This window comes from Triturus cristatus, chromosome 1_1 (genome assembly GCF_964204655.1).
Source record: "Triturus cristatus chromosome 1_1, aTriCri1.1, whole genome shotgun sequence".
NCBI lineage: Eukaryota > Metazoa > Chordata > Amphibia > Caudata > Salamandridae > Triturus > Triturus cristatus.
The window spans coordinates 216,822,968-216,850,642 of record NC_140579.1 but is presented as its reverse complement, the minus strand read 5'-3'; the positions used below and the strand labels follow the sequence as shown (position 1 = coordinate 216,850,642).

The window sequence follows — 27,675 nt, the reverse complement described above, 5'->3', positions numbered from 1 at the left end:
TATTACATGCTGCATCCCCCAGCCAATGCGTTGGAGAGCACAGGTTAGCTCTATTTATTTATTTAGTTAGTTATTTTAAAAGTTTTATATAGCGCTACCTTGCCCCGTGGGTATCAGAGCGCTTTACATATACACAAGCGATAAAGGTTGCATTACATAGCATGATCTAAGGAAGCAAAAAATATATAAGCAAAAGCATAATAATTAGGCAAAACAGTGAGAGAGAAAGGTAGCATTACATAGCATAATCTAAGGAGGCAAGAAAGATATAAGCAAAAAACATAATAATTAGGCAAACGGTGCTGGGGAGGGAGACAAAATAAAGTAGGTGGTTGGCATAGTCCAGTAACCACCAATCCTTGATGATCAAGTGAGGGGGGAGTCCACTAGGTTATCTGAGCCAGAGTCTAGGTTAGTTGACCTTGATCGGTAAAGAATTTGTTGAGGAGATGGAGTTTCAAGTCCCTTTTGAAGCAGGAGAAGGAGGGGTTGCATCTGAGGTCTCTAGGGAGTGAGTTCCACAACCTGGGCACATTACCAGAGAAGGATCGACACTGAGTGGTTTTCCTTTTCACTTTCGGAGGGATGAGAAGAAGTGAGTTGGAGCTTCTCAGCGTTCTGTCTTTGCCTGCTTTTACTAGTTTGCTGTTAAGGTATTTGGGGGAAGGTGAGTGAAGGGTTGTGTGTGTGATGCAGGCCTGTTTGTAAATACATCTACCTTTCATGGGAAGCCAGTTGAGGGCGTAGAGAGCTGGTGTGATGTAATCAAATCTTTTTACACCTGTAATGAGTCAGGCCGCCATCTTGAGGACTGACCTTAGTGGGGCTAGGTGAGCTTTCGGTGTCCCTGTTAGGATGGTGTTCCCATAGTCCAGTTTGGAGAGGACTAGGGATTATACTATTATCTTGAGATCATCTTGGGGAATGAAAGGTTTAGTTTTCTTGAGGTGTTTTAGTGAGTCAAGTGCACCTTTTACAGAGTTTTTGATGTGGTCATTGATAAGTTCTTGTCCGGGGTAATGCCTAGTGACTTAACCGAGTCGAATAGGACGAGGGAGCAGTTTAGGGCATCGAGATTCTTGATCCAGTATTGGATTGGTCGGTGGTTACTTTTTGGAGAGAACAGTATTAGTTCTGTTTTGTCTGGGTTCAGCTTTATGTGATTTGCGTTGAACCAAGATTGGATCTTGGTTAGTGTGACATTGAGGTGAAGGATGTCATTGGGAGATTTGATTTTGTAGTAAATTTGAGTGTCCTCTGCATCTAGGTGGTAGTGAACTCCTGCTTGTTTCAGAATGATTACAATTGCGAAAAGGGTATTAAATAAATAGGAAGTAATGGTGCTCAGCAAGTGTACGTATCGGGCATAAAGTGAATATGGTGCTTGAACAGGTAGAGGAGACCCTTGGAACCCCTAAATGTGTGTTGGGACGAGCCCAACAACAAAGCAATACAAAGAAATCCTGTGCACACATATAAGTAAATCCAGTCAATGCTGTAGTGGAGACAGTGAGACCAATCGAAATCTTCAGAAGTATTGGATATTCTTTAATTCTTTTGAAGACAACACCAGCCGACACGTGTTTAGTCGGGGAAGATGATCCCACGTCTCTTCAGGGCTGGGAATAATACAAATATTTGATGTCAAAAACACAACATTTTGTTGAACTAAACAGAGAGAACAACCATCTCCGTAGCTCACAACACACACCCACAAACAGGTGTGGAAACCCAAACATAAGCACTCCTTAGGAAAATTTGTGATAATTAGAAGATAATAGTAGAAAAAAGGAAGGAGGGTGTGTTCATCGTCATAACCATCCAATATAGGCACAAAGCCATCAAACAACCTACAGAGCTTGAGGCAAAGAAGAGGTCAGAACAGCATAAAAGAAAGAATTAAGATGTGGTAGTGATAACACCATGCTGATTGTGAAGAACCGAAACCTGAAATGATGAAATAGTAACTATATGAAAGAGAAGAATGGAAGATGAAGAAATGAAGAAGGTACAAGAAAAAGAAACACCCAAGGGAAAAAGGAGGGAAAATTCAAACGTAGAGGATAAAGATCTAGAAGTTGCAAATGAAAATACCTCAGGCTGATAGCGTTGACAAAGGTGAATGGCTAAAAGAAAACAAAGGAGGATAAAAAGTAATTCAAATACAAAATAAAAATATTACAAATTGTTAAAAAAAATTCTCCAGAGTGGGGGACTCGGTGAGAACAACCAAGGTTGTTATCGCACACAACCAAGAATGGAATCAAACCCCAAGAATCGGTAAACATGCCCCCTCAGCTGCATACATAACGTGTATAGTCAAAGTTGACAGGGAAAGAAAAATTCGGATACAAACACAATAATAAACCAGCAAACAATTTTATGGAAAAAGACAAAAAACAAGTGAGGGCCAAGACGGCTAAAATTCCAATGATGTGCCCGAAGTCGGAAGTGCCGAGTGAAATAGCAGTACCCGTATCCAAAACAAATGAAGTGAAAAATGCCCTTACCGAAAAAACGGCAAGGAAATCCAAAATAGCAATCAGCACAAATTGTCAGTCAAAAGCAGGAGTCTGTAAAACAGCTGCAGCAATTCTAAACGATGTCATTTAATATAGTAGCGCAAACAGGGGTGAAAAGCACCCTCAAACTATTATTATGTAAGTGTAAAATTTTCACCTGTATCTTCCAAGTATAGAGTATTCAGTGCCACAAATGAGAGCAGAACAGTAATCCCCCAAGTAGTATCATGCTGGAACCATCTAGGTTGCTGCAGCTGACGTACGGTTACGTATATAATTCAGGCAATGTCCATAGAAGCGGCCGAACACGAGTATGTGTTCATTGAATTCTAACACAAAAGAAAACAAGCATTTACAATGCAATGGTCTCGGCATTGTTAAAGTTAGAGCTATTGGCATTGCTCATAACCCCCACCACAAATCTTCAACACAACACTTAACCAGCACTCTTAACCCCCTTTATTCTCCCGATGTAGGCAGCAGTAGAACGAAAGCACCAGCTGGCAGAGTTATATATTTATATGGCGCGAACTCGCCCGGAAGTTATTGGAGCGCTTTACATAACCCCGTATTTACATTACACATTCAGGCACGGGAGATTTGGAGCGCCCCGCATGAGTGCCGGCTACGTTACACATTCAAGCACGGGGAAGGATGTGGACGTGACCCCGAGGGACGAACTCTGGCTTCCAGCACAAAAGTCGGCAGTCTAGCCGACGGACAAAGTAATGATATAGCGTGAACTCGCCCGGAAGGTATTGGAGCGCTTTACATGGCCCCGTATTTACATTACACATTCAGGCACGGGGAGATTTGGAGCGCCTTACATGAGTGCCGGTTACGTTACACATTCGGGGAAGGATGTGGACGCGACCCTCAACACAACACTTAACCAGCACTCTTAACCTCCTTTATTCTCCCGATGTAGGCAGCAGTAGAACGAAAGCACCAGCTGGCAGAGTTATATATTTATATGGCGCGAACTCGCCCGGAAGTTATTGGAGCGCTTTACATAACCCCGTATTTACATTACACATTCAGGCACGGGGAGATTTGGAGCACCCCGCACGAGTGCCGGCTACGTTACACATTCAAGCACTGGGAAGGATGTGGACGCGACCCCGAGGGACAAACTCTGGCTTCCAGAACAAAGGTCGGCAGTGTAGCCGACGGACAAAGTAATGATATAGCGTGAACTCGCCCGGAAGGTATTGGAGCACTTTACATAGCACCGTATTTACCTTACACATTTCGGCATGTGGAGATTTGTAGCGCTGTACATGAGCGCCGGTCACGTTACACATTCAGGCACGGGGAAGGATGTGGACGCTACCCCGAGGGACGAACTCCGGTCTCCAGCACAAAAGTCGGCAGTCTAGCCGACGGACAAAGCATTGATATAGCGTGAACTCGACCGGAAGGTGTTGGGAGCGCGCCACATAGCACCGTTTTTTCATTACACATCTCGTTACGGGGAGATTAGTAGCGCCTTACATGAGCGCCGGTTACGTCACCCATTCAGGCACGGGGAAGGATATGGACGCGACCCTGAGGGACGAACTCTGGATTCCAGCACACGGCGAGGCAGAAAACAGGCACACAGGCAGCATCTGAATACAGAGAGGCTTACTCCCAGAAGAAAACAAGCACACCACTGCCTTTCTCCGAGGTGAAAGCAGAAATGCCTCGGAGAAAGGCAGCGGCGTTTTCGGATTCGGGGGCGTGTTTTTCTCGAACAACACGCCCAGAGAAAAATCGACAAAAAACACGCCCCCCGAATCGCAAAACGACGGGGCTTGTTTGGAGAGATAAGCCTCTTCTCCAATGGCTGACCAGCATTTAAGAGGCCAGCCAATGGAGAAGAGGAGAGAAGAGGGGCGGGTTCAAGCCCCTCTTCTCCAAGTCATTAAATCTCGCAGGCGAGACTGCGCAAGCGCAGCCTTCGCTAGCCGAGACCTAAAAAGACCGGAAAAACAACTTACAATTAAATAACACCTATGTAAAATGCCAACTGCTATAAATCAGGAAGGCATGTTCCCGGACTATCGCAGTGGTACTTACTTCTAGTTGGAAAAGAACGTGTATCCTAGCGGCACCGATATAAGTGTATGTGTGTAAGAGTCCCGCGGAACCGGAAGTGGATACAAATAAGCAGACCATCCAACAACTAGACCGCGGCTCTACCCACGGCCCAAAAAAACGGAAGTATGAAGAAAACCACCGTAAAGGAAGTGAGCTGGAGTGAAAAAGGCCACCCGTCCAACTTGTAGAAGTGAATTGGTGAATCTCAAACAAAAAATGGGGGAAAAAGTCAGCCCATACAATATCCATGTTAGAGGGTGGTGGGAATAAAATAGAAACATGAGATTGACAGCGGAGTGTCTAACATTTGAATGGTTATGAAAAGATGAAAAAAAAAACAGAGCAGAAAGAAAGAGGCAAGGAAGGCATACAAGATAAAAGCAAATAACAACTCATTTACATATCAGAAAGTTGCAAGCACAATTTAAAATATGAAGATGTATCACACATATATGGGGACAAAAATAGCAGTATATATCTACACATAACACATAATAACGTTTTACAAGGCAAGTTGAAAGAGGAAAGCAACATTGGTGCATGTTGACAAAAGCAAATATAGATAAACCAATCAAAATAAATTGTACATGAGAAAACAGGAACTAGGAACGACCGGTAAACAGAATGTAATATTTGGAATAACGCAATGACAGGCAAACAAGACAATACAGGACTATAAATGACACAAGACGTTTTGAAGCACAGATGCTACATTAATGAAGGTTGGTGCGTATAGACACAAAAGTATATTACATAAAATACGTCAAAATACCCACCAAAAGAAGGGAAGTTAATTGGCCTGAAATGGTCATGTATTACCATTTCCTAGGACATAATATCATAGTCAGTCAGTTGAATAGGAAAATGCAACCAGCAGAAGCACAGATGTCAAAAACATTAGCCCAAAAAGTATTGCATCTCCGAATCATAGTTAAGACCGTGTTCGACTGTCTGAAGACGCATTATCCAAATGGCCTCTGTACTTCTTAATCGCAGTTCTCTATTGCCACCACGTGGACCAGAGTCAATAGTTTCAATTCCCAAAAATTGGAAACATTTACGAGAACTTTGTGAGGGGCACATGGCTGCATGTTTGGATACCGGGTATCTAGCATCCTGTTGGTGAAGTGCCCTGACATGTTCTCCAATCCTCTCTTTAAGAGCTCTAATAGTGCTGCCTACATACTGTTTACCACATGTGCATTCAATAATGTAGACTACAAATTTGGTGGTACAATTGATATTAGTTCTAATTACGTAAGTCTTGTTGTTGTGTCCTTGAAAGCACCTTGTTTTGTGTTTGGCCCATTTACAAACACCACAGAAACCGCATTTGTGGAAACCCATATTATGTGAGGTTAGCCACGATTGTATGCTTCGAGACTTAGTGTTAGAACCCCACAAGTCTTACCTGTTGTACTCGTGGAGCTATCTCGCAGGGACGCCGCGAGCAACCTCCACCGTTCCCCTCCCTACCTGATCAAGGTGAAGAATCAGACCCAGGCACGGAGGAGACCAGGGAAAGATGCCTAGAGGTATCGGGGGAAAGACGTTGTCGAAGAGGATCCGAGGAGGAGTCAATAGACCGGGGATGCTCTCTGGGGTATCGCCAGCTAAACAGAGGAACAACAATGATTTAGTGCGCCTGCTTTCCTTTCGTGGATCACACGTACAGGCGCAACAATCGTACAATAATACAGAGCTGGTAGTAGGAGTCACTAGACACCTGGCATCTGATGGTTGTATGTCCCTTCATGGTACTCCAGATAGAGGGTTGTATCGGTGATCTCGACGTCTTACGCGCAGAGGGTCAAGGGTCGTCAGACATGCATGCCTGACAGCAGCATGTAATGAAGCCAACCAATGCGCTCCTGCGCGGTGAAATCCAAAAGTAGAAAATACGTGACCACGCTTCCCTGTGCGTGTCACGAAGGTATGTACAAATGCGCTCCTGCGCGGTGAGGGGGCAAAGTAGAAAACTACATGACCACGCTGCCCTGTGCGTGTCATGAAGGTATGTACAAATGCGCTCCTGCGCGGTGAGGGGGCAAGAAAGCCCGTGACCACGCTTCCTGCGTGTGTCACGAGTACGAGTTAGAAGGCACTCTTGCGCTCTTGTGCGGGAAAGGATAAAGGAAATCCGTGACCACGCTACCTGCGTGTGTCACGGAAGGAGTCAGGAGTAATGCGCTCCTGCGCGGTGAGTGGGAGGCAAGAAAGCCAGTGACCACGCTTCCTGCGTGTGTCACGAGTATAGTCAGGCGTATGCTGAGACCACGCTTCCTCTAGCGTGGCGCGGCATATTCCTGCGAGGGTGCTGCAACGAGGGGTGTTCCTGGCAGTTTGTGGTTATCTCCACGGGAGTCAGGAGGCAGAGATTCAATATGCGGAAGCAGGCGGCGAAGCAGCAACACGTCTCAGTACTGGAAGCACTGACGGGAATGGGGGCCGCGGTTAAATGCGGCCTCACCCGGAAGTGCTTCCTATGGTGTTCGTGAGCACTAGACTGCTGACCTGACAGTGGTGCGTTCTCCGAAAACCGGAAGTCAGTTTCCTACCTTAGAGCACCTGGGACCATGACAGTACCCCCTCCCAAGACTGCCCCCTCCCTACACGGGGGTAGCAGGGCGAGGTTTGCGTGGGTATAGGGCGTGAAAGGCGCGTACGCACAGGGGGGCATGGCGAACATGGGACAGAGGTTCCCAGGAACGTTCCACGGGCCCATACCCCTTCCAGTCCACTAAATAATAGAGCCGCCCTCTAGTTCTTCGGGAATCAAGTATGGCCTTCACTTCATATTCCTCGTGCTCGTCCCTGAGGATAGGAGGGGGAGAGCCGGTGATGCGAGCGTTTGAATGGACGGGACGTAGGAGGGAGACATGGAATACTGGGTGTATCTTCATCTGCTGAGGTAAAGTGAGTTTCATTGCCACTCGGTTGATGACCTTCTCGATGGGAAACGGGCCTACGTACCGTGGCAATAGCTTCTTAGGACCGTGCACGTTGTGGTTCTTTATGGATACCCATACCTCATCCCCGACTTTGTACTCGGGTTCTTTTTGTCTGTGGGTATCAGCGTAGTGTTTCTGGTTTTCTTTGGCCTTGGCGAGCTCGAACCGGGCTTCTTGCCATATGGTATGTAACAGGGCATGGTACTCTAGGACGGTAGGGATGTGACAGGACGAAGTCTTTTCCCATGGCTCCGATCGTGGGTGCAGTCCTTGTAGACAGAAGAAAGGCGACATACCTGTAGATGCATGTTTGCTGTTATTGTATGCATATTCCACCATCCAGAGGGCTTCTGACCATTCTTGCTCTATGGTTAACAGTAAACAACGGAGGTATTGTTCCATGGTCTGGTTTGTTCGTTCTGCCTGTCTGTCTGTTAGTAGGTGATATGCCGTGGAGAGACGGGTTTCCATGCCCATGTTTTTGCATACCTCACCCCAGAATCTGGATACGAATTGGGAGCCCCTGTCTGTGATCAATACGGAGGGTATGCCGTGCAACCGGATCACATTTTGTGCGAAGATCAAGGCTAGGTCGAGTGCTGATGATAGTTTTTTCAGGGGAACGTAGTGTGTCATTTTCGTAAGGTGATCCACGATGGTGAGGACAGTGGTATAGCCGGTTTTTGTCCTTGGTAGCTCGACTACGAAGTCCATGGACTCCGTATGCCAGGGGCAAGGAGGAACGGGAATCGGATTCAAGAGCCCTATTGGGGGACTGGAACGGGTCTTCCCTTGATTACAAACAGCACAATGTTCTAGGTAGGAACGAACTGTGGTATCCATGGAAGGCCACCAGAAATGTCTGTGCAAGAGGTCCATGGTTTTGTGGAATCCTGGATGGATGGACAACGGATGATCATGGCACATGAATAAAGCTTGTTGTTGGTGGCTTTCTAGCGGAAGGAAATACTGGTCTCCCTTGAACAGGAACCCATCCCGTACGGTGATTCCGACTAGGTCCCCGATCCATTCGTCTGCTTCTTGTTGTCGTAGATCGTCGCGCAGATGGGTGAAGAATGTGGAGGAGAAGACCACCCCTTGGAAGCATTGCTCAGGAAGGATGGACAGTGGTTCGGTCTTTGTTACATTGTCTTCGGTTTCGTCCAACCTGGACAAGGCGTCTGCCTTGGCATTTTCTCTTCCAGGGCGATAGGTGATTTGAAATTCGTATTCATTGAAGAACAGGGTCCACCTCAATTGTCTGGCAGTGAGGGCTCTAGCTGAGCGAAGGAATTGTAGATTCCTGTGGTCGGTGTATATGGTCACCGGGTATCGTGCGTCCTTGAGGTAATGGCGCCATTCTTCAAAGGCAGCCTTAATGGCGAGTAGTTCGAGGTCTGACACGGTATAGTTGCGTTCCGCCGGCAGGAGTTTTCGGGAATAGAAGGCCACGGGATGCAGAAGTCCTGTTTCGGCATTGCGTTGTGATAGCACTCCTCCCAGTGCGTTCTGTGATGCATCCGCTTCCACTATGAAGGGCTGTCCTGGGTCGAGATGCCGAAGGACGGGGGTGCTGGAGAATCGTTCCTTCAGGTCTTGGAATGCTTTTTCGGCTTCAGGGTTCCAGGAGAACGTTACTTCTTTACGTAGTAGGTTGGTGATGGGTGTAACGATATCAAAGACCCCGTAATGAAGCGCCTGTAGTAGTTGGCAAATCCCAGGAATCTCTGGACCTGTTTGGTGGAACAAGGCGAAGGTCATTGAAGGACTGCTTTGACCTTTTGGGCATCCATTTTGACCCCTTCAGGGGTTAGGATATGTCTTAGAAACTCAACCATGGTGGTGTGGAACATGCTCTTCTCCAGTTTTACGTACAGGCCGTGCCGCTGTAGCTGTGTTAGGACAGCACGGACGTGGTTGATGTGCTCAGGGATAGTGTCGGAGAAGATCAAGATGTAGTCGATGTAGACGACGCAGAACTGATCCAAGTAGTCCCTTAATACTTAGTCTATGAGGTATTGAAAGGCAGCCGGAGCGTTGCAGAGCCCGAAGGGCATGACCCGGTATTCAAATTAAACCGTATTTCGTCCGAAATGCGGTCTTCCATTCATCGCCTTCTCGGACCCTGACGAGATGGTACGCTCCTCGTAGATCGAGTTTGGTATAAATGGAGGCGTTCTTTACTTGATCCAGAAGGTTGGAGATGAGAGGCAGAGGATATCGATTTTTGATAGTTATGGTGTCTATGGCTCTGTAGTCGATACACATCCTCAGATCTCCTTCCTTCTTAGCTACAAAAAAGAAAGGGGACAAGACAGGCGATTTGGAGTGGCGAATGAAACCGTTTTGCAGGAACTCTTCCAGGTAGATCCGTAGATGGAGGTTCTCCTTCTCCGTAAGTGAGTAGACCCGACTACAGGGAAGGGTCGAACCTGGTATGAGGTCTATCCGGCAATTGAAGGAGCGATGATGGGGCAAGGTATTCGCCCCTTTTTTATCAAAGACAGAGGCAAAGTCTGCATAGGCCGTGGGTACGTTGTCCTGGGTGACTAAACCCGTCCCTGTCATAGGTACTGACTGAGCTGGTATAGAGGGTTCAGTTACCGCCTTCTCATGTTGATAGCAGGTGGCGGTACAATGAGAGGAGTTTAGAGTCACGATCCGGGTTCCCCATTCGTGAGGGTTGTGTGTCACCAACCAAGGAAGCCCCAAAATGAGCTTGAACTGAGGAGCATCGATCACGGCAAAGGCGATATTCTCCATATGCCCGTTCGTGCACGTCATCTTCATGGCTTCGGTTTAGTATCGTATGAGTCCAGATGTTAGGTCGGTGCCGTCCACAGCCTTCACGCTTTCTGGTTTACTCATAGCCACGGTCGGTATGCCTAATCCTTCCATGTAACCTGTGTCGATAAAATTCCCTGTCGCACCTGAATCGATGAGAGCGGTGACTGCCCAAATCCGGCCTGTCGAGGAACGCAACGTAACTGACAGACCCATGTGTCTGATGTTGACGAGCGAGGCGGAAGGGGGGGTTCGCATGGGGGAAGAACCCAGTAGACCAACCCCATCGCCTACTGGGTTTCGTCGTTTCCCGCTTCATCCGTGCGGGAAATCGTGAGAGCAAGGGATTTGCGGGTTGTTGGTTTGGCTGGTTTAACAGGGCATTCTTTGACAAAATGTCAGTTTTTGCCGCAATAAAGACACAGATTCTGTTTTCGTCGTATGTCTTTTTCCTCCCGGGTCAGGGGACCACGGATTCCGCCGATCCGCATTGGTTCGGGTGCTTCCTGGGCTTTCCCTGGTTCAAACCTGTTTTTCTCTCAAGACGACATGAACCGAACTTCAGTGCCTTTATGTCTTTCGTTTTTTCGCTCCTGCAACCTAAAGGTTTAGTCGAACCACCAGGTCAATGAAAGACCCTATATCCTCCGGGGGTTCGGCCTGTTGCGCGAGAAGGTCTTTAATGTCGTCTCGCAGTCCCCTGTAAAATACGGACACCTGCTTGGAGTCTGGCCACCTTGCTTCAATAACTAGTCTGTTGAAAGTGGTTATGTAATGTAGGAGGTCGGAAGAACCTCGATTCAAATTCAGCAGCTCATTGTCCGCAGCCTGCACGAATGTGTGGCGGGCAAACATTCGCCGCAGGGTTTCCTTGAAGACGGGGAGCCTGTACAGCATGGGATCATCGTTTTCGACCAAGGCTATTGACCACTGGGCAGCGTCTCCCCCGAGATAGGACAAGATGAATGCAACCTTGGAGGCATCGTCAGGGAAGGCGGTAGCACGTGCCATGAAATGTAGCTGGCATTGATTTAAAAAGATGCTATATTTAGCGCTGTCGCCATAGAAGCGTTCCGGGGGAGCTAATTGGACGGGGTGAGGGGCTATCACTTGTATGGGTGAGTGATGGCCTTGTTGCTCAGGCACCAACCCCCCGTATCTGGTCCTGACTGCAGGATCTGGGCCCCAGGCCCCTGTTTGTCCTGCTGCTATCTGGCCTTGTAGTGTGGTAATGTCTTGGCGGAAACTCAGGTTGTCTGCCTGTATACAGGTCAGCATAGCTGCGATGTCCTGCAGGGTAATGTCGGGGTTACTCATGGCGCCCAGGCGAGATATGTAAACGTGGGCTTCCAGTTCTGTCAGAACCCCACAAGTCTTACCTGTTGTACTCGTGGAGCTATCTCGCAGGGACGCCGTGAGCAACCTCCACCGTTCCCCTCCCTACCTGATCAAGGTGAAGAATCAGACCCAGGCACGGAGGAGACAAGGGAAAGATGCCTAGAGGTATCGGGGGAAAGACGTTGTCGATGAGGATCCAAGGAGGTGTCAATAGACCGGGGATGCTCTCTGGGGTATCGCCAGCTAAACAGAGGAACAACAATGATTTAGTGCGCCTGCTTTCCTTTAGTGGATCACACGTACAGGCGCAACAATCGTAAAATAATACAGAGCTGGCAGTAGGAGTCAATAGTCACCTGGCATCTGATGGTTGTATGTCCCTTCGTGGTACTCCAGATAGAGGGTTGTATTGGTGATCGATGTCTTACGCGCAGAGGGTCAAGGGTCGTCAGACATGCTTGCCTGACAGCAGCATGCAATAGAGCCAACTAAAGCGCTCCTGCGCGGTGAAATCCAAAAGTAGAAAATACGTGACCACGCTTCCCTGTGCGTGTCACGAAGGTAAGTACAAATGCGCTCCTGCACAGTGAAATCCAAAAGTAGAAAATACGTGACCACGCTTCCCTGTGCGTGTCATGAAGGTAAGTACAAATGCGCTCCTTCGCGGTGAGATCCAAAGTAGAAAATACGTGACCACGCTTCCCTGTGCGTGTCATGAAGGTAAGTACAAATGCGCTCCTGCGCAGTGAGGGGGCAAAGTAGAAAACTACGTGACCACGCTTCCCTGTGCGTGTCACGAAGGTATGTACAAATGCGCTCCTGTGCGGTGAGGGGGCAAGAAATCCCGTGACCACGCTTCCTGAGTGTGTCACGAGTACGAGTTATAAGGCACTCTTGCGCTCTTGTGCGGGAAAGGATAAAGGAAATCCGTGACCACGCTACCTGCGTGTGTCACGGAAGGAGTCAGGAGTAATGCGCTCCTGCGCGGTGAGGGGGAGGTAAGAAAGCCCGTGACCACGCTTCCTGCGTGTGTCACGAGTATAGTCAGGCGTATGCTGAGACTACGCTTCCTCTAGCGTGGCGCAGCATATAACTGCGAGGGTGCTGCAACAAGGGGTGTTCCTGACAGTTCGTGGTTATCTCCACGGGAGTCCGGAGGCGGAGATTCGATATGCGGAAGCAGGCGGCGAAGCAGCAACACGTCTCAGTACTGGAAGCACTGACGGGAATGGGCGCCGCGGTTAAATGCGGCCTCATCCGGAAGTGCTTCCTATGGTGTTCGTGAGCACTAGACCGCTGACCTGACAGTGGTGCGTGCTCCGAAAACCTACCTTAGAACACCCCCGGCTGGGACCATGACACTTAGGTACAGTAGGACTCAATCTAGTACGTAGTGTATTGCCCCGTCTGAAGGTGATTTGGGGGCGGATGGTGATCACTCCTGTTAGGGAAATATCTGTCATTTCAGAATGATTGTCAGGGGTTCCATGAAGAGATTGAAGAGGGATAGTGAGAGGATTGATCCTTGTGGGACACCAAGTGTTACTTGTGTTGGCCTCGAGAGACAGGAGTTGATTTTAATTTGTTGCGAACGGTGCTGAAGGAAGGAAGTGAACCATTTTAGTAATAAGCCATTAATGCCGGAGTGCCTCTTTAGAGTCTCAAGTAAAGCTGGATGATTTATTGTGTCGAATGCCGCAGATAGGTCAATAAGGATGAGGAGACAGGCCTCGCCTTCATCTAAGGCTCTGTGGATATCGTCAGAAATATTTAGCATTGCTGTTTCGGTGCTACAACCTTTCCTGAATCCAGATTGAAAGGTGTCGAGGAGGTCGAAATCGTCAATGTGTTTGTTGAGTTGTTGGAGCACGCACTTCTCCAATGTTTTAGCTAGGAAAGGGAGGTTGGAGATAGGTCTGAGGTTGTTGAGTTCGTTGGGGTTGGCTCCTGGTTTCTTGAGTATGGGTGTGATTTATCGGAGTTGAAGTTCCACGCAATATTCTTACCATGTAGTGTGCGTTGCCCATGTGCATTTTTCCGTACCTTGTATAACTCTACTTTTTAAGTCAGTTCTAATACCCAGGTCAATCCTTTCTGTTTATTTTAGGGTTCTGTGGGGTGCTGCCCCAAATTGATTATTCTTTTGGAAATTTGGCCGCTTCGACTCGCTTTGTCTGGTAGTGAAGGGACAATTGGGTCACTTTCCTTAATAATGCACCCGAATTTAGAGATGCATTTCTGTATAGTAAAGAGGCCTTCCAATGCCAAAATAACATGCCAGCTGACATCATCTAACATAGCAACATTACCTCCTCTGCCCCATCCTTTTCTTTTTATTACTAAAGTGGATTGTATGCCTCAACTAGACTGGTTTACAAGCTTGATCCCTTGTGGAGGGGTGGGCGGTACTTGCAGAGTTTCACTCCATGGAATTCTGCGGGGTTACCAAAAAACTCTGCTAGATTCCACTGAGTTCCGCAAGTGGTGGAATATTGGTATGTCGTGCTGCTCGTGCTGATTTTTAGCATCGGGAGCCTGTCCCATGATGTAAAATGAGTGTGAATGGCACCACATGGCATGCCTGAGGGTGCTGCTTCTTCCTTCTGTTCGAATAGATTTTGTACTTGAGCAGCAGCTTTCTCAACGCGAGCGGCAGCTTCCTCAAAGCAAGTAGTAGCGACCTGCCACTACCGCCCACATTGAGAAATCGGGCTGGGACACGTCCTATTGCTTGATTTTCTCTCTCACCAACTTAATGTTGGCGGGCCATGCAAGAGAAAAACTCCACCACACAGCGGTTGGCAGAGTTTATCTGTAACTATGTGCTCCAGGCAGACATCTGTATGTATCTTCCATAGAAACATCCTGTTTCATTTGGTCTCCTAGAAGGCTACGTAGCGCAGACGAGAGCAGGACACAGGCTGCATTGTTTTGTCATGTTCCCAAAGCTTCTGCTGTGCTTGGGTCATGGTTGAAAGGGGCAGAAGAGGCTGACATAGCTGTGCAGGGCTAGCGGGTCACTCGAACTTTATGAAGTCTGAGTATGTGGGGCCTAGGGTATGCACCCACATCGTAGAAGGGTGTTTTCAGCTGGGAAACAAACATGACAGTCATTCTGGGCGCAGGCTCGAGCATAGTGAAGCATGTGAGAGCAGAAGGGAGTCCGTTAAGGTAAGACAGGGGCATGTTGGTCAAAGCACGATGACTAAGGGTGCATAAGAAAGGGGGCTTTGATGAGAAAAAGATAGGGTAGCAAGATTTTTGTTTTATGGATTGTCTGAAAGGTCCTCTTCCTTTTTGATAGAATTTGGTCGAATTTGAGCCTAAAGAGTTGGTTCTTTATGTCTGTTCATTCTGTGTTTAATTCTGTGTTAATCACGAAAGGGAAATGAGCATCTAAGAGGAGGCATCTTTCTCCTGTTTACTCTTCTGTTAACTCAGGGAGAGATAGTAGGAGTACTTCCAGGCACCTGTGAGAGATCAGGACCAGATAAGTTTGAAATGGTGTCTTCTCTAGAAATTCATAGATTGATTCAAAATGCAGTATTCAATGCATTGAAGTACTAAAAGGCCAAATAAATAAATGACAACAGAGTCTGTACAACATCATCCTCATCCGAGCCAGGAGCACACACTTTTAACTCTGGCAAAAAATTCCTGAGCGTTTTTTTCAGAAAAAAACACACAAACTGTTTCCTCAGTGTGATAAACCCTCAAGCAAATCTATGCCTTTTCATGATAAAATTTAAAGCTTAATATTGAGAGAATTGAATGATCTGGAGCATATAATACTTGCTTTTACCCTATGCCAAAGGTAAAGATAAAAGCAGGGGCTTTAAAAACAGACATTTCTTCATTGTTGGAAAAAAGAACCATTGTTCAAGTTTCCTGGGAAGAAAGAGGAAAGGGTGTTTATTCAAATCTTTTAGTGGAAAAGGAGGAAGATTTAAGGCTAGTTCTGGATCTAAAAGCAGTTAATCACAGGATAAAGACTATTACTTTGACAATGGACAGTCTGCATATGGTCGTTCCAATGCTGATACAAGGACATTTTCTGAGAAAATTAGATCTAAAAGGCACTTCCCTTCCCACTGCTATATATTCCAAGTTCACAAGAAATATCTGAGATTTGCTGTTCAAGAACATCATTACCAGAACACAGTTGTCACGGCTGCGCTCTCGTGCCCACCACCAGGGGGCTGAATTGTGGGACTCTCCAGTGTTCTAATAAGCTTCCAGACCTTCCCCTGCATGCATAGCCTGACTTCCAGCCATTTGAACGCAATTTGGAAATTGCCACCCATTCCCAGTCCATGCCTGGTTTTGTGGAAGCCATTTTGCTCATGTTTGAAACTCCATTGCCTATAATCCCTTACTCTACCCCTGCAGGCCAAGGATGGGTGAAGGAATTCAGCACACCTGTGGCTGGCAACTGACAGCCTGTTCACACCGGATGCATGTGATTAATGTGAGTTCTTTTAAGCCCCAGCTCTCTCCAGTCCAGATTTGCTTATTGTAGCTGTGTTCCTGTCCCTTGAGCATTTGCTATCATTGTTTACAGAGTTCTTGAGATGTAGTTATTGCTTGATTCCTGACCTATAGCTATCCTTGTTCCTGAACTAGCAGTGTTACCTTGATTCCTGTTCTTGAGCTGCAGTTATATTTGTTCCTGAATTAGCACTGCCATTAGTGCTACCTAGATATCTTGATTCCCAAGCTGCAGCTATACCTTGCACTGGACAAGCACTGCCTTCAGTGCTACCTTGACTCCTGTACCTTAACTATTCCTTGTTTCCTTGATTCCTGGGCCAGGACTGTTCAGTGCACCCTTGAAGCCTCTCTCCTGTGTTTCCCTTTTCCCAGTTCCTGCATTTCTTCCCATTACCTTTGTTTCAATTCCTAGTTTGCTGTCTTCCTGTTCCAATTGTCTTGCTTCTAGTTTCCTTGTATGTTTGCTACCTGCGTTCTACCAAGTGTGCCCTTTTTTCCTCCTTCATTCCCATACCTTGATTCCTTGATTTCTGAACTATAGGTAAATCTGTGTTGCTTGAACTAGCACTGCCTTCAGTGCTACCTTGTTTCCTTGATTTCTGAACCAGTACTATTTAGTGCACCTATAAAGTCTCTTTCCTTTTGTATTTACCTTTTTCCAGTCCCTGCCTTTTTCCATTTTCCTTTGTTCCTGTTTCTACCTTGCTGTCTTCCTCTTCCTGCAGTCTTAGCTTTCAGTATCCTTGTGGGTTTTGTTTCTTACCTTCTGCCAAGTGTGCCCTTTGTTTTCCATTCTTTCCTGTTAAGCACTCCTCCTTGCTAGCTCCTTGTCTATTGTGTCTGTGTATTTAGTTCTACACCCTTGCTTTTACTGCCTTGCGTGTTCCTGTTTGATCGCCGGGATCCGTGGGCACAGCTGACAACCTAGGTGATGTTTCTTGCTCACTGTGAGTATTGTCTTTGAGTTACATTTATAACATCACCATAGGTATCAGCTCCACAGACACTGCCTTTGCATGCATATCCTATATGTGGGTATTTGCAGTCAGTATCTGTAACCGCAATTGTGGGTGAGGAACTTACTGAGCTTCAGCCTTACAGTGTGGAGCTCCAGAGTGCTTTACCCCACATTCCCTTTATTTTTAATGTTATATATGTATACGTCTTGTGCGTCTGTCTTTGGTGTTTATTATTCTGAAGGCTAAGATGCCTCTTGGGTGCCTGACCTTTCTGAGCCTTAATCATCATTTTCCCTTGTACATGCTTCCTCTTTGGATCCCTTTTCTCCTCTGACTCTGTGTGATTCTGGGCAAGCCTGTGCGCCTCTTTCGGCTTACATTTTTCTACCCAGCCATTAGCCCTTGCCCAAGTCCCTGACAGTACCACGGACAGTCCTGACAACAGTTTTGCCATTTGGGTAAAGTCAGCTCCCAAAATGATCACAAAGGTGTTAGCATATGTGTTTGAATTCTCAGCAAATAAAGAATTCTTTAAAAAACAAACAAGTAAACAAGGACAGATATGCAGTCTTAAGACTACTACAGAGCCAAAGTTTTCTGTTAAATTGGAACAAATCACACAGAGAGGGGATGGCAGAAAATGGTGAATCAACTACTGGAATTCATAAGTCAGAAGGCTACGAAATCCAGGGAATAGTTGAAGCTCCCAGAAGAGATGGCATCAACCACATATCTGGTTCCATAAACCAGAATCCATCTGGGGATTCTAGTCAACCAGCTTGTGAAAAGTGTGGCCACTGGAACGCCAGAGGGAAAATAGACCAGCAAATCAGAAAAGTTCTTGAATGGTGGATAGCTTCTTCGAATGTGATGCCAGGGGTTCTGCTGTGTATTTCAACAAGGACTGGTAGCAGTGCAGGATGGGGAGCATGGATGGAGGAGAGGACTCTGCAGGTGGAATGATCTTTTCAGGAGACGAGGCCTTTATGCAATTGGAGAGAGTTATAGGCAATCCATCTAGCTCTGCTGGTATTTGCTTCTGTGTGGAAGGAAATGCTGTATAAATAAGAACAAACAATGTGATTCCAAAATCTTATGGGAATAAACCAGGGAGAATTCATTTAAAGCCCCACTTTCTAATTGCAGTAACAATGTTTCAACGGACAGAGAAACTTCTGAAGCTTCGTTCTGCAGTACATATTCAAGGCGTCCAGAATCTGATGGCAGATCTTTTGAGCAGGGGTTTTGCCCCTTCTCAAGATGATCAGCTAGATCCTCCTCCGTTTTCAAAAATATGTCAGATGGGGAATCCAGTGATAAATTCGTTGTAAGTCAGCAGAATGGTCTTCTACCCTATTTTTCTTTCCACATTGTGGGAGGAAGGGGTATGGAACCTAGATGCTCTTTCTTGACATTGGTTAAAGAGAATTCTTTACGAGAGGCCTGCTCTGGAGAGCACTATTTCCATTTTAGTGCATGTCTGTCTTGGTCCTTTACTTTTCAAACTTCACATTCACTACATTGGGAGAGGGGAACAATGCCTAATGTTGGAAGGCAGTAGGTCATTCATGATATATTCTAATTCTTTCTCTGTCTCTACGTTGAAACTCAGCTAGTTTGATTTTTTTGTAAATTTCATTTCACTTTTTGCACAGGGCGTACCCTACCAAAAGCTGACACTGATCAAATGGTAAGCAACTATTAGTTTGTCAGCCAAAAGGGCCAAAAAGGCAGGAAACACTTAAACCTAAATTCATATGGTAAATAATGCTCAAACCAATGTCTAGTTTGAACTATTTTCGAAAATCTAGAAGCATGGGGGTAGTCAGAGTGTAGGAGACAGAATGTTCCTATGTCTAAGTGCAGCAGTAGAAAAGACCTGATTGGAGGTGCTTGTGTTTTTTGCTCAAGAGAGATGTCAAGTCGGGCCTAGAACTTACTTTGAGCAGTACGCAGACCTCCTTCAGACTTCCAGGGGTCTGGAGCCTTGCAGTCAGAATATATGTGTGGCGTAGTAAATCTCAATTAAGTATGTATGTTGCCCTTCAGGCAACTTCTGTGATGCAAGGGCAATACAAGCCCTTTATACGTCTGGCCCGAAACGCTTGCAGGCGAGTCTGCCAAGCATTCTTTTTGCCAAAGGAAAAAAGAGACATTGAATTGAGTTGCACATTTGACTTGAGTGTATTTAGGCCATTTGAACCTGCGCCTAATCGCGCCTATAGCTGTACTGTGCCAGGGACTGTCGATACGGGCTGTTGCCATAGCATTAAGGAGGGGGGATCCCGGCAAGTAGGGGTAGCATCACATTGTTTTACCCAACTTCTTTGCAACCTTGTATGCCGTTTCCTTTGAGTACGCATTGGGCTTGACGTGTTTTCTGTTGGTTGAATGTTGAGTTCTGTGCGCCTGTGACAGTTCACCTTCCCAATCCTGAGAGTCAAGTGCAGAAAATATTTTACTTATCCCAGTTTACACACCAATAGTAGGACAAACCCCAAGATACGAGTGACAAATGACCTCTACCACTGCGGTTGGGGCCTAGTTACCCGTCTGCCTTGTGGCCCCTTGAACTGGGTCTGCAGTAGGTGCGTTTGTTTCAGTGGTGGCTGGTGTTTTTGTCTAAAGTGCGCTGTTGGATATTCATTGAAAGCCAAATATGGCTCATCAGAGGTGTGTTGGTTGCATGTGGTATTGACTGTGTATAGCATACTGAATACCAGTTGTGTGCTGATTTTGGATTTGGACAGTGGGAGAAGACAGAATAAAATCCAGTCCCCTTTATATATTGGTGTTGTTTTGGGATGTGCTTTCTTAGAGTACATACCCAGCCTTGGTTGTCTTGGGGGAGAAAAGAAACGGGAGAGGCAATGCAATCTTCACAGTCAGATATACAAATCCTAAAACTGTCCTATATTTAAATCTGATGGCATTGATCAATGCTAAATACGTGTATGTCATAGCATTGGTTTCTCTGCATTTGACCGTAGTCTACTAATAGTAAGAAACCCGGGCATGGCGATACAGAATCAACCTACAGAACATGTTTTGCCTTCTGTATTTGTACATCCTCCTCAGCCTTTCTCATAGCACTAAAACGCTTTCCTCATCTGGGAGTCTTTTTCATACCATGAACATGCTGGGGTAGACGGTGGATTGGACGCGGTGATGGCTAAGAGACTGAGACTGCCTGGTGACAGAATCTCGTCCTGTCTTGATGGATCAGGCCTGTATAGCGTCACAATATGCAAACTGGGATCTTAGAGTACTACAAGAAGGGACATCCCTAATCCTCACCGAGGATTTTCATGCGGAGTTTACATATTTAAGTTTGTCTGCAGATTGTCAGAATTCCCATCCATCACTTTATTTGTGGGCCTTCCAGCACTAGGTTTTGCATGGTAAATATAAATTTGCCACACTGCCATCATGTGCTGCTGATTTCGAGGTTAGATTAATCAACTGGCATTAAAATCACAGCCCACTGAATGCAAGGCAGTGCTTGAATCTAAAAAACACAAGTAGTCAAGTTTCAGCTGTGGCCTTCTATATTCACTTATTTATAGAGGTGCCCAATCTCCAGACCCAGTGCATACATCCTCAGTTGCCAGACCAGGGGAAAAGCTTTTGTCTGTTCCAGGAATCAAAAACCTTTATTTACATATCGTTCCAACAGCGTTCAAGTAATTAGCTGTTTTAGTCCGATAAATGCCTTGTTTTACTATCCGTAAAGATGAGATATACATTACAGTTTCTGGTCTCAAACCATCAGTTATTGCAAGTGTGCATTCTATCTTTGAAAGAATCACAAACCTGTTGCATCTCTGCATAAGGTCCAATGTCTTGATTCCTAATGTACTCCCAGTGAGACACTTTCATAATGAAAATGAATGTACCATACTTCTCTGCAGGCCTGTTTACTAGCCGAAAGAGGTGATTTCAGAATTTTACAACGTTACTGGGATGTGCCAAAGAAATGAACTACACACTTTGTTAGAAGTGTGTAGGTGTAGGCTTAAGTTAAGATGAGTAAACCCTCAATGTATTTTCCTCAGGCAGATGGAAAGGAGAGTATTAATGATGTGTGTTCCAGTGCTTCCAAACATGACAAAATGTTGTTGCTGAATAACATTTTGAACATGAACTGCTGAGTGTGTATCTGATTCTTTCTTAAGAAAAGGATGTATTTGTTTACGGGAGCAGGATCCCTTTTGCTCCAGTGTATTTACAAAAGACAAAATGGCTAAATAAACGTGCCACTGAATGCGTTATATATTTTGCTTTTAGTTACGTAACATGCTGTATAAATTGCCTTTCTGTACAATATAATTTGTTTTTTGACACCTAATTAGGCAACCCCGCCTCCCACCTTAGCCATCCACTGCTGCATCATTCCAATGACCCCGATCACAAGTATTTGAACAATTGAATGGCTTCAATAACACTGCCTCATATCTTCTAAACACAGCATCTACATTTATCAACGCTTTCCAAAATATACTCGTCAGATGTTAAACAGTAGAAACATTTGTTTGCACACAACTGCTCAAACAAGCATTGGCATAGCCAATAGGTCTCACCTTTGGGACCTTATAAGTTTTTAGACAGGCAGCACATTATCTATTACATTAGTCATTTAAGATATAAAAGTTTGGGGTAAATCAATGGCGGGAGACAATTCATATGCTGCCAAAAAGAAACATCAAATAAATGAATATGCAAGCACATTAGTTCTAATGATTGTTTTGTCAGAAATGTATTGTTACCTTGATTAACTGCTAGAAGGCATCCGACCAGATGTTTTCTATGTGCAGATTCGCTTCTGTGTTCTGTCAACCCCACACTGCATGGAAGACACAGACATACCCAGTTGGAGAAATAAGCTTTTGCTTGATTTGCCATATATACATAATTTCTCATTTAGTACCCATCTGTTGCCTGGCTGATTTCCCCTAGATTGCTAGTACTCCAGTAGCCACTTAGTTGCATATTTGGTTGGGCGGTGATGAGATCTGCAGAAAATCCAGTGATATGACCACTGTAACTTCACATGATGCAGCTCAAAATAACAAACCATAACATAAAAGCAACATACCTAAAAACAGGACTGCAGCGAGCACCGCAGTGGCACACACAAAGGTCACAAGGGCAATCCGTGTCGCTTTTTCTGCTTCCCACTGCTAGTGGCACCCTAGCTGGCGTCTGAACTGAAATGCAACTTGCCCATTGCCCAAGTTGCATAGTAAGCACTAAGCGCTATATGAATGCAAATACAAATATGCACAGGTGGGAGCACTGACCGGGAATAGGTAGGGCCACGTGTTAAAAGTAAGGGTAGTAGAAAATACCGTCAATCATGGAGAAAAAAAGATTCACAACATAAAAGCAAGAGTTATAAAATTATTCACGTGCTTTCGAAAGTTGCAAAGAAAAACGAACAGATCAGACATCAGTCGAAAGTGTATTTTGTTGGCGATAAATAGAACAAGGTTAGTTCAGGAATCCGAGGGAGTAAATATTCAGGGGAAGATGAAAGGGCAGGAAGGGTGGAATTGGATGGAATGTGAAACAAGTACTGATGCTTTAAAGCCACCGCCGCTGTTATAGCTTCAACAGAACAGACAGTGCCATATATTCTGGGGAGTAAGTATCGGGAGACGGCGGCTGTGGAGCGCCTACCTGACTTCAATGCAAGCAAAGGGGTCTGGAATTTGTAAGGAGCACAGCAATGTTATTGATAAGGCAAGCACTGCCAGCGGTTGAGCTCACAGCAGCTACATACACTGCAAATTCTCCATTGAAAGCACTGGAGAAAGGGACCGGGAGACAGCAGAAGTCTGCAGGGGCAGAGAGCACCGTCCCCCTGCCGCTGGAAAGTCCATGGAGGGCAGGCAGAGGGGAGTGAAGCAACAGGGTGTCACGTGGCCCATAAGGAATGCAAACAATGCCGTGACTCTCCCAGCTTCGTCCTGAAGACTAGTGTGGAGCTAAAGTTATAACAAGCACACGAGTGCCACAGCGAGCCATGCGTTTTGAATTATCGCGCACGCGTCTGGGCACGATAATTCAAAACATATGGCACCCGTGCGGGTAACCGCAAGCAATATGCCCCATACGCACGAGCGTGTGGTGAGCTTTTTGAAGCCCCCTTACAATAAGTCTCGCAGAGCAGCGCATGCACGCTGCTAAGCGAGACCTAAAAACTAGGTTGCCTGCATGCTTGACTGCTTTGGAAATAACCTCTGCTGCCTTGTGTTTGCTCATTCAAGTTTCCTAAGCCAGCATGTTTTCAAAATATATTCGTTTGACCACATTTCAAGTGTGTCCATGTTATAAAGCATAAAAAGTGGAGAATAAACATGAAGATTTTTTTATTAATAGAATAGCCGCCTTTGTTAAACGATCATAGATTACAATTGAAAAGAAATGTGATTGCTTCTGCATCCTTTTCAATTTTGAAACTATCTCTGATTCACAAAAGCACCTTCAAAAAAGTCTGAAATGTACTCTTGCCTAGGCTTTGAATAAGTTCAACTTTTTAAGGCTTGTCAAATATTTGCATGAGTTCCCCATGTACTGTGACTGTTGCTGATTCACTGGCTATTTACAAGTCACACCATTTAGGCTTACATAACTTCAGTAATGACTATTATTTGTCAAATTATAGCATGGCAGTCCTATCAAAATTATGTGGCGTGGGCACAGTGCCATATCTTAGAATTTCTATGGCAGTGGATATGACACACTGTAGTGCACTATTATTGGAGCACTGAATACTATGGGCGAGCATTCCCGTTGTCCTGCTCTAGGTTTTCCGCACTATTGATGTACCACCAGCTTAAAAGATTTGATACACTATGGAGCAGCATTATTACTCTGCCAGTTTTCTAGATTTAGCACACAACAATGCAACATTTTTTATCACGTTTTGGATCTGGTACACTATAGGGCAGTATTATGACGATAATATTGTGTATTTCACACAGTAAATCATTTTATTGATTTGGCACCAAAATGCAGTATTTTGCATTGTGCTGCTTTGGACTTAGCACATCAAGGTGCAGTATTTCTATGTTATTGCTGCAGGTTCGACACACAATAAGGTAGTCTGAACATTGCAATGCCACATTTTTTAACCTTGCCATGTAGCAATCCACACTAGTGTAGCTTTCCTCCATTACGTCTCACGAGTTGGCACACTGTAGAATGGTACTTTCTAGATTATTTGTTCATTTGCTGGATTTGGCATATTGTACGCCTGTGGCAAAGGCAGAAATTGGCAAATTACAGAGCAGCACGTCTGTGGCAATTCTTCAGCTTTGTGCAGTGTGGAGCACTATTACTATTTTTGCAGTACTGCTTCAAGCTCAACACGCTATAGCAATTATCAGAGGCTATGTTTACACTCTGAGTTCGGCATACTACAGTTGGGGATTTCCATTAACATTTTTAGGTCGAGCCTAGTGCAGTGCGCATGCGATGCCCTAGGAGATGACCTTTAGATATCGGTCTGCACTTTTCAAGCACTCGTGCTTGTGGTGGCATCCCACTTGCGGGAGCGAGCAGCGGCGTGCAGGGGCCATCTGTTTGTAATTAACGTGGGCGCTTGTTTATATTTCTTTATTTTCCCTTCCACTGCATGCCTCACCCTCGCCCTCCCTTGTCAACTGGTTCCTTTTAAACAACTTTGTGGCTTTTTGATCTCTGCCAATTACTGTGCTACATATCTAGCAGCTGTACTTGAAAAAATCGTACTTTGTTAAAAGTATCTGCTAGCATGTATTTTTGTATAATACATTAAAACAGGGGCTGCTCTCTACACACACCATATAAACAAGCGCTCTCTCCTAGCACATGCTGCCTCTCTTCTCAAGTTATAGGAAGGATGAAACTTAGAGTCAGCCCTGCTTCAATTTGAACCTGTGGCTGCTGTGTGCGCACAGATTTCTGGGGCCACATTTTTTTAATTAGCGTGGCCGCGCCCGCTTTTTTATATTTGTTTACTCTCTCTCCCCATTCCTGTCTCACCCTTGCCCTCCCTTGTTAACCGTCTTCTCTTAAACAAGTCTGTGGCTTGTTGATCTCTGCAAATAACTGGGCTACATATCTAGCAGCTGCACAAAAAATAATCGTATTTTGTCAAAAGTATCTGTTAGCATGTTTTTTAGTGTAATACATTAAAACAGGGGCTGCTCTCTAGACACACCATATAACAAGCGCTCTCTCCTAGCACATGCTGCCTCTCTTCTCAAGTTATAGGAAGGATGAAACTTAGAGTCAGCCCTGCTTTAATTTGAACCTGTGGCTGCTGCGTGTGCACAGATTTCTGGGGCCATCTGTTCTGTGGCCGCGCCCGCTTCTTTATCTTTGTTAACTCTCTCTCCCAGCCTACTCACCCTCGCCCTCCCTTGTTAACTGTCTGCACCTAACCAAGTTTGAGGCTTGTTGATCACTGCCAATAACAATCACTTAATCTCCCCATGCCTACTCTGTTATTATTTGTTTACATTTATTTTTATAACGTTAGCAGTGCACATTATCAATTCACATTAAAACAGGGGCTGCTCTCTACACACACCATATAAACAAGTGCTCTCTCCTAGCACGTGCTGTGTCTCTTCTCAAGTTATAGGAAGGATGAAACTTCGAGTCAGCCCTGCTTTAATTTGAACCTGTGGCTGCAGTGCGCGCACAGATTTCTGGGGCCATCTGCTTTTGTGGCTTGTTGATCTCTGCCAATAACTGTGCTACATATCTAGCAGTTGCACTAAAAATAATCGTATTTTGTCAAAAGTATCTGCTAGTATATAATTTAGTAGGATACATTTAAACAGGGGCCGCTCTCTACACACACCATATAAACAAGTGCTCTCTCCTAGCACATGCTGCCTCTCTTCTCAAGTTATAGGAAAGATGTGGAAGACTTATCCGATGCACTTATGCCATATTTACCGCAGACATGTGAAGTAATATTTTACAATGGCATTATTGCAAAAAATATTTAAATATATTGCAACAGAATGAATATATTTATAAAACATGTATAAATGTACATCATAAATATTTTTTTTCCACTCATCTTATTTCAAAGTACTAAAAATGTTAACTAAAAATTCTTGCAATAAAGTTTAAACTAACAAACATTTGTCAGTTATTCCTGGACAAACCATTGCCAATATCTTTGGTTACACACTTATAAGGTGCCAAAAAAACAACACATATTAGCAGTGCCAATAGCTCAAAAATAAAATCCAAACTACCAAGCTCTAATTGGGTGTTTAATGTATGCTAAAAAAATATTACTGCACATTGCTCAGAAGGTACATTTTGTATTTTTAGCCTTCAGGCTACTTTAGCATTTAAACTAATTGTAAAGCTGTTCCACATTTGCCTTTTAAGCAAAAAAGCTAGAACAAGATTTTTCAGTAGCACACAATTCATTACTTTGTAGTAGTGTTTAGAAACATAGAAACATAGTTATGCTATAAAATCATTGCCATAGCCAATACGTCTTGCCTGTCAGACCATACAAGTATTTAGTTATGCAGCACAATATTCTTGGTGCAACAACATCAACTGTTGCATGGCTAAACACTTATAAGGTCCCAAAGGCGAGACCTGTTGGCTATGCCAATGCTTGTTTAGATAGGACATGCTATTTGTTGTTTTCCTGTTTTTCTTTCTTTGACACACTATACTGCAACATTATATGATTATTTTCTACATTTGGCTCACTGCAATGTTGTATCCCTTTTAAGAGTTCGTTTTTCTACATCGTTCATAAGTCTCTTGGACATGTTCACTACCGTTTTATTTACCGTTTCGTTGTCCATTAGTAGTTCTTGTTGGAGCGTGTTCGGCGATTTCCCACTGCGCCCCTTCCTCTGCCTGTATTGCCAGCGTTGTCTGAGTCTCTTCTTTCTGTTGCTACGTTTCCCCTGCACTTCAAGGGTTGGGACGAAAGGAACTAGCGCTTGTTTCCTAACTCGAAGTCTAATATTTTGGAGTGTTGGTTTAATCAATATCAACCTCACATGAATGGAGTAGCTTCGTTTTGTAGCGACATCATACTGGGTCTGTTGTGCAACTTTGGATTTACGTCACCCTAACGAGTAACAAATTGTTTCTATCATGTGTATATTTTATGATGAATTTAAACAATGCATTGACAAGATTCAGTGATATATACTAATTCATTTGAATTGAAAGATATTGTTATGTACAAAGAATGTGATTAGATGCAACACTGTTTTGTTATCAGATAATTATCCTTTGACTATTCAAAGATGGCGACCATGAAAGGGGATAGCATTTTGCTGTATAGTCCTTTGTTTATTTCGTTGACAAATGGGTCATGTGAAACTTTATTTAATGTTTGTTGTGGTCTGTTCACTTTACACGTGATCAAGGCTTTCTGCCGAAATGCGTAGTGTAAATAAATACTTGGACCCCTATATGTGGTTGCTGTGCCTGCTTTCCTGAGAGCGTACTCAATTTGGGACATTTGGATTACCGGCACGCTCCGCCGCCGTGCACGCCACCCTTCTC

The 27,675-nt window shown here is 45.0% G+C and overlaps 1 long non-coding RNA gene across 1 annotated transcript in view; it reads right to left on the bottom strand.

Moving 5' to 3' along the window:
• Nucleotides 1-1,530: 1,530 nt before the first annotated feature.
• Nucleotides 1,531-27,675, bottom strand: part of LOC146870012 (uncharacterized) — a 171,263-nt gene continuing 145,118 nt past the window's right edge. The window contains exons 2-3 of the long non-coding RNA XR_014981682.1: nt 21,894-21,970; nt 1,531-1,619 (exon numbers count right to left, since the gene is read on the bottom strand). This is a non-coding gene — a long non-coding RNA (uncharacterized LOC146870012). The remainder of the gene's footprint in view (nt 1,620-21,893; nt 21,971-27,675) is intronic.